Raw genomic sequence first — 7638 nt, 5'->3', positions numbered from 1 at the left:
AGGAAGCAATTTGGAGAATTCTTGATACAGAGAATGGACTAGCTACTTATTCCCAGCAGACCGTTAATTCCACTAAAGCCTAAATCTAGCTCCTCCTGTTGTTGACTGTTAGGGAGTGTCAATCTGTTCTAACAAACTCATACACACAGCATAAATACAAAGATGAATTATATGAAATATATTTGTTGAAATGTACCATCTACTAATGCAATTAAACTAATCAAGATTGCTGCTTCATTAATGTATAGGAAAAGAAAAATCTTCTCACTGAATTATCTATTTCCTGAATCACAGAAGTTTATTCTTATAGATTTTAAAGGGTGTCTAATAATACTATTTCATCTGTTTAATTATTTAACTAGATAGTTAATAATAATAGAGGTAACTAAAACTTTGATTGTTATTGAAACATGAACATCCTAAAAAAACAAAAAAACAGAAAACCATGGCACATACACATTTAACACAGAAGGGAAGGTTATGTTTGAATTTTGCAAAATGCTGTCTTAGGTTATTGCTGGCGTATAAAGGCTCAGTTTGGTTTTCAGCAAGCCTATCAGGAAAGGTGGTTTTCATGATGTGATAATTATTGGAGCATCTCATAGTGTACTTGCTAACAATCTCCAATTTAAGTGGGAATTCCTCTGCCTCGTCCCACAAGTCTAATCAGTAGTGGTGTTTCATGATCATCTTTTCCTAGGTTGCCTACATTTTTAATCCATCTCATCAACTGTTCATTTAGAAAAATTTTAGAATATAAAGCATGTCCTGCTGGTTAGTAACATGTATATCATACACCATTCAATTTCATCCAGACAATCTGGAGAAAAAACACAGTATATAAAGGTGCTTTCCCACCTTCATTCCCTCTTTCATTTACTAACTATATCCCAGATGTTGATATTTAGTCTTTTTCTCCCTCCACTGGGAAATTACTTCATACATTTGTGACTCATGAGCTATATACACAGATACTATAGGTCACTTCCCGCTCAAGTATTATATTTTGGGAGCAGAATACTAACAGGTTTAAAATAACACACAAGTACCACAGTCCAAATATATGGAATTATCTTTGGAAAAGTTCTGTGATATTTTGCATTAAAAAAGTAAAAGCACATTTGCCAGTTAATATTTTTATTAAATATTTACATGTACTATTAAGTATAATACATAGACATTGTATTCAGGAGGAGCAAAGCAAATGAATATGAAATGTTAATGTACTAATATGTATAAATATATGATGAAGTGCTAGGGGAGACAGGTTATAAATGCTATAAAAATGCAGAGATGACGGAGACTCTAAGTAGTCAAAATAAGTTTTCATTGAGTCAGAAAGGTTGGCTTAACTGATGTTTGATCATAAAAAGTGGATTCAATTTGGTCTGGGATTAAAGAGGAAGAGCATAGCCAGGGAGTATCATGAGCAATGATAAGGAAGGAAAGTCTATATGGAGGGGTAGAAAGAGGAACTAAGAACAATTGTGAAGACTGTGTCAAAGGCTTAAGTTAGGAAGGCTGGAGAGAAGAATAGATCAATAATCTGTTCTCACACTGCTAATAAAGACATCCTCGAGACTGGGTAATTTATAAAGGAAAGAGGTTTAATTGACTCACAGTTTCACATGGCTGGGGAGGCCTCACAATCATGGCAGAAGACAAAAGAAGAGCAAAGTCCCATCTTACATGGTGGCAGGCAAGAGAGCTTGTGCAGGAGAGCTCCCCTTTATAAAACCATCCGATCTCATGAGACTTATTCACTATCACAAGAACAGCAAAAGAAAGACCCACCCTAATGATTCCGTTCCCTCCCACTGGGTCCCTTTCATGACACATGAGAATTATGGGAGCTACAATTCAAGATGAGATTTAGGTGGGCATACAGCAACACCATATCAATAACTAAGGTCAGATTTTTGAGAAACTAAAAAATTTCATGAAGAGAGCAGGCATGATAGGTTTTGCCATAGTAAGCCCTGAGTATTTCCAGGGGCTGAAGGATCACAAGAAAGAAATTGTGCTGTAGGAAGTCTGATCTGATATTTAAATGAATTACCAATAAAAGAAATTAATGACACAAGGTTGGATCTGGACGCTGTTGTAGTAATCCAGATGCGGAATTATAAAATTGTGACCTCGCATCATGGGAGTGGGAATAAGTGAGTAAATCTGAGACACTTAAAAGTAAAACTTGATACAATCTAGTAGTAGTTATGGTAATGGAACATTAATGCAAAAAGTGTCAGAGGAGATTATAAAGCCAGGAAAATAAAAAGATTAATATTGCCACTAATCAAGATATTGACAGGGATAAGAAAGTAATTGCAACGTTATTTTTATTTAAATATAAGGAATTTTGAGTGAACAAAGAATATCCACATAGAGGTATTTTGTGGGAAGTAAAGAATTTATAAGATTAGAATAGAGGTGAGAAGTCAGGCTGCTGAAGTTGATTTCAGCATCATTTATTCAGAGCTACTAAATGGATTACAGTCCCTAGCTCACTGGTGGCTGACAGTTAATTTATGTATCAGTTCAACTGAGCCACAGGATGCCTAGACATTTGGTTAAACATTCTGGGTGTATCTGTGGTGGTGTTTATTAATTAGATTAATATTTAGATCAGTAGATTAATTACAGTAGATTGTCCTCCCTAATGTAGATGAGCCTCATCCATCCAGCTGAAGACCTAAATAGAATAAAATTACTAAGTGAGAGGGTATTTCACCTGCCTGACTGCTTGAGCTGGAACATTGTACTTCATTCTGTCTTCAGACTCAAACTAAAACATCTACCCTTCTTTGGTCTTAAGCCTACCAGCTTCCAAACTGGAACTACACAACAAGCAAGCTCTCCTGGGTCTCCAGCTTACCAATTCCATATCTTGAGACATGTCAGCTTCTACAATTCCATGAGCAAATTGCTGATTACAAATCTATCTATCTAGCTATCTAGCTATCTATCATCTATCTATCTATCTATCTGTCTACTATTGATTCTGTTTCTCTGGAGAATCCTGATTTATACACATGGTTTCTTTGGTTGATGCATTTTATTTTCTCTATCAGACTGAAAATGCATAGATAACAGAAATCATAAATTCTTAATCTTGTCTCTGGCATTGCCTAGCAGCAATAGAAAATGAGAAATTCAGTTTTGGAAGATGAGTCAAAAAAATGTAGACCTGAAGTTGAATAAGTCCTAAGGAATAGATATTAATGGAAATATGAAAAAAGTAGATGCTGTGAAAGTCAGTACAATCTAGAAAGTTCTATGTATTCATTACTGAAAAACTGAAGAAAATAAGAAATTAATAAAAAGACTAGGTCAGAGAAAAATTGAGTTGAGTGATGTCTGGGGGTTGATTTTTGGTTTCCTTCCACTTTGTCTTTATTATGGAAGCAAGATATTGAAATTTCTGAGAAAAAGAATGAAGAGGAGAGAACAAGTGAAAAGAAAAATTCAAATATTTACATAGACATGAAAGTACTGTGAGCATTTACAATTATTCTAGACCTAAAATTTCTCACAGGATTATTTGGGCCAGGGATAACGAATAAAATGTGAAGAAAAACCACTAAATTTTGCAGGAACACTAACTTTATAATACAGTCTATATAAACTTATAAACTTTCTCTTCAGATCCTTTAAAGAATTGATCATTATGTTCGACAGAAACTGAAAGATTAATAAGATGAATATCTAAACATTTTCTAACTTACTTCATATTCAGGCTTGGCTCTAAGTCTTCCTTTAAAATAAGAATAGTTTCTTTCCATCAGAATAAATAGAATTGCCCTTATGCTATTTGGTGTTAGCAATATGACAAATCATGATTCTTATTTTATGATATCACATCATTATCTTAATGATACTGGTCCAGTTTTTCTATTGACAACATAAATGCAAGAAAGAAAAATTACTTAAAAGCTTCTAAAATTCTGGAAATGGTAATGGAAAGGTTGAAAACAATAGTAATCATTATCTATTTAAAACTCATGGATTTAGATAAAGATAAAACAAATGTCTACTGTTCTCCAAACCAAATATAAATAGTTATAACTTTGGAAACAAAATATTTTGGAGTAAGTTTGTGTCAATGAAATTTATTATTTCATATGACTCAAAGTAAAGAATAATAATACACAAAAAATAAGATTGCCTATTTTCAGTTGCATTTGATATTTTCATTATGTCATTTTGGCATTAGACTAAGATTGAACTATCATATACTGAACATCTAATATGTGCTTAGACTATCCTGAATATCACCCTTTAAGGTAAGTTGTTATTCCAAATTTATACTCCAGTGTACTAAGATTTCAAAAGGTAAATCAACTTGTCAAATATTAAATAAGCTAATAAATTTGAAGCTGGGATTCCAGGCAAGTTCTTTTGACTCCAAATCCAGTCATTTTTCAGATTATATTCTGCTGAATTGGGTATAACTAGAACACTTTTTAGATGGCTAGGTCTCTTTTGACACCAAAATGAGATATTGTTTGATATGTTTTAGATAACTATGAGAACCTCTCCTGCTAATTAATTCTAAACCATCTATAGAACTCTGCACATTGCTAATCCTAAATCTCCACTATTAGGAAGCTTTATTTTCCAATTGGATATTTTTCTTGTGGTCACAGACATAGGCAATAGCCAAGCAATAGTCTGTTGGCTGCCACCAGAAAAATTATAGGTCAAAGGACAATTATTCATTTTATAAATAATTGTTGCTAGCTTTCAAAAATATAAATAAAAATATAAATAAAGTACTGTGAGCATTTACAATTATTCTAGACCTAGAATTTCTCACAGGATTATTTGGCTAGGGATAACAAATAAAATATGAAGGAAAAACATTTAAATTTTGCAGGGAAAATGCACTAAGTTTATAATACAGTCTATATAAACTTGTAATTTTTCTCCTCAGGTCCTTTAAAGAATTGGTCATTATGTTTGACAGAAACTGAAAGAATAATAAGATGAATATCTAAAAAGTAAACACAATGGCCAGGCCACCAAATATACCTCAAAAAAGTTCACTAGCAAGAGATAAGTATAACAAGCTTACTGCAGTCATTTAGATACGTCAAATTAATTAATGATTTTTTTTTTTTGTAGATTCTTTTAAACAAAGGCAATCAGTGACTATAGGAATATATGACTTAGGAAAATAAATGATTGACCAATAAATATTTTCTTTTCCTTTTCTCTTTTCTTTTTTTTTTTTTTTTTAATGGAGTCTCACTCTGTTGCCTGGCTGGAGTGCAGTGGCGCAATCTCAGCTCACTGCAACCTCCACCTCCTGGCTTCGAGTGATCCTCCTGCCTCAGTCTCTCAAGTAGCTGGGACTACAGGTGGGTGTCACCACACCCAGCTAATTCATATTTTTAGTAGAGACGGGATTTCACCATGTTGGCCAGGATGGTCTCGATCTCTTGACCTTGTGATCCGCCCAGCTCGGACTCCCAGGGTGCTGGGATTACAGGTGTGTGCCACCATGCTCGGCCAATGTTTCCATTTTTAAAAAACCACTTGCACACCTGAATGACCAAGTAATTGGGACAAGGAGGAGAATAAAGCTACTGAAATATGGAAAGAAGACTAACACTACTTTTAAACTGATGTTCTACTAATGTAGACCCATACATCATATTACTATTACATTGTTTAAGCATTGAAATTTACACTGTAACTGGCTCTTTAAACCTTTTCCTCCATTCCTTTTCCTCTTTTTTCCTTCAATTGATGTGATTTATTTTAATACTGACTCCTGACACTGCATTCTGAAATATCTTGGGAGAAGGGCATCATTCTTTGTATTCCAAAGTCAATTAAGCAACATGAGGAATTTGTATCCGTCTAAGAAATATTTTCCTCAATATTTCCTCAGAATTTAAGATGAATATCACTTTTTCCAATAGGAAGAAACTTATATTTCATTAATTTGATGATAAGCAGGGATATGATACAATATATTTAATTTTGAAATATTTGCATAATAGAAGTAAGATGTAGTATAACTAATCCAAATAGTGACTAAAACAAAAATAATGTACATTCAGCTTGGCATTTGTTTTTATATATTTTTAATGTAAAAGGTTTATTTTCTTATTTCTTGTTTATGCAAGTAATTAAAATTAATGTTTTCGGATCAGTCCAAATAGCAGTCCAGATTTCTGCCACCCTCTCACCCCAACACACACAAAAGTCCATCCAGCAAGTAACTTCTTGTATTTAAGTTGAATGTGAAAATCTAATGGAATGGTGGTTGCAGATGCTTTCAAAGAGCAAGTCCTGACATTAGGAAAAACATTCTGAAAAAGACAAAAAGAAGCTATAACATGTAAAGTATAGGTAACAAGAGTTTAGAATTTCAGTAGACTACATGAAATCTCAAGAAACAAGAAAAATAGGAAACTCATGGGAAAAGGAATGAATTGCTTAATATTTTTTAAACCTAGCTTTCTCAAATTCTGAGCATTACTGAAAATACACAAAATATTCATGAAGGGAGACACATGATTCATCCTTTTAATTCGTTTACTTATCTCAAATGGATTCACAATATACATGGGAAACTGCAGATTTCAAGAGTTAGAACCAGAATTTATCAACCCACAGATATCTGATGACATGATGGGAAAGCTCTCTTGGATCTTGGATTGGTCTCTGTGTGAGTCTTTCAGTGCTGCTCAGAACCAGGAAATTACACTAGGTTTCTTTTTTGTTACTAAAATTTGGCTTTTAGTCAGAGTTAAGGGCAGTGTTAGGTGTAAATCATAAGAGTATTTGGTCCAACTAAAATATTATTTTTGAACTGGGTCTTAGACTAGACCCTCATATATATCAGCTGTTCCCAGGCAGAGCAGTAAAAAAAAATCTGCTCAAAAAAACACTGTTTACTTAATCCTATCTCCTAATATTGTGCTTTAAAATGATTATGACGATACTGGGAAAAAGATCTGGCTTTTCTGTTTTGCATTCATAGAAAGAAAATTTTATTTAAATAATAAAGCAAAGGAATACAGGACCAAAAGCAGTTTTTTCATATCTTAGTTTCTACAAGTTGTGACCTTTTAGTTTTAGTTAAGGGGAAAATCTCCATTACACTCTTCCCATTATCTAAAAGCTTCCTAAAACTCTGTCCCCTTTTCTCCCCTTTTCCTTCACTGCCAGCCCCTACCTTGTTTCCTTTACTTTTGCCCAGCCATGCTACCTTGGTAGGATCTTTTCAGTTCTCCCTATGGGCCCAGATGCATTCCAGACTGGGACATTAAGTATATCAGAAGTCCCATATTCTATATCTAATGAGTCTTGAAATTAGATCTTGTGGCTCATATCAACTCTATTCTTGAGCCTTGGGATTCTGGATGATTTCTCTCCAATCCACTTATGACCTAGGGCACAATTCCTACCTAATGCGCCTGTCTGACAAGCTCATTCTCCTTAAAGGATTGTCATAGGTGTTTGAACCAGAGCCCCATCTTAAATAGGGGCTGGGTAAAATAAGGCTGAGACCTACTGGGATGCATTACCAGGAGGTTAGGCATTCTTAGTCACAGGATGAGATAGGAGGTTGTACTTTCACAAAGACCCCGCTGATAAAACAGATTGTGGTAAAGCAGCTGACCA

Source organism: Aotus nancymaae, unplaced genomic scaffold, assembly GCF_030222135.1.
Source record: "Aotus nancymaae isolate 86718 unplaced genomic scaffold, 86718_ANA_hifiasm-v0.15.2.pri h1tg000036l, whole genome shotgun sequence".
In the NCBI taxonomy this organism is placed as follows: domain Eukaryota; kingdom Metazoa; phylum Chordata; class Mammalia; order Primates; family Aotidae; genus Aotus; species Aotus nancymaae.
Note: the sequence above shows the minus strand (reverse complement) of the source record.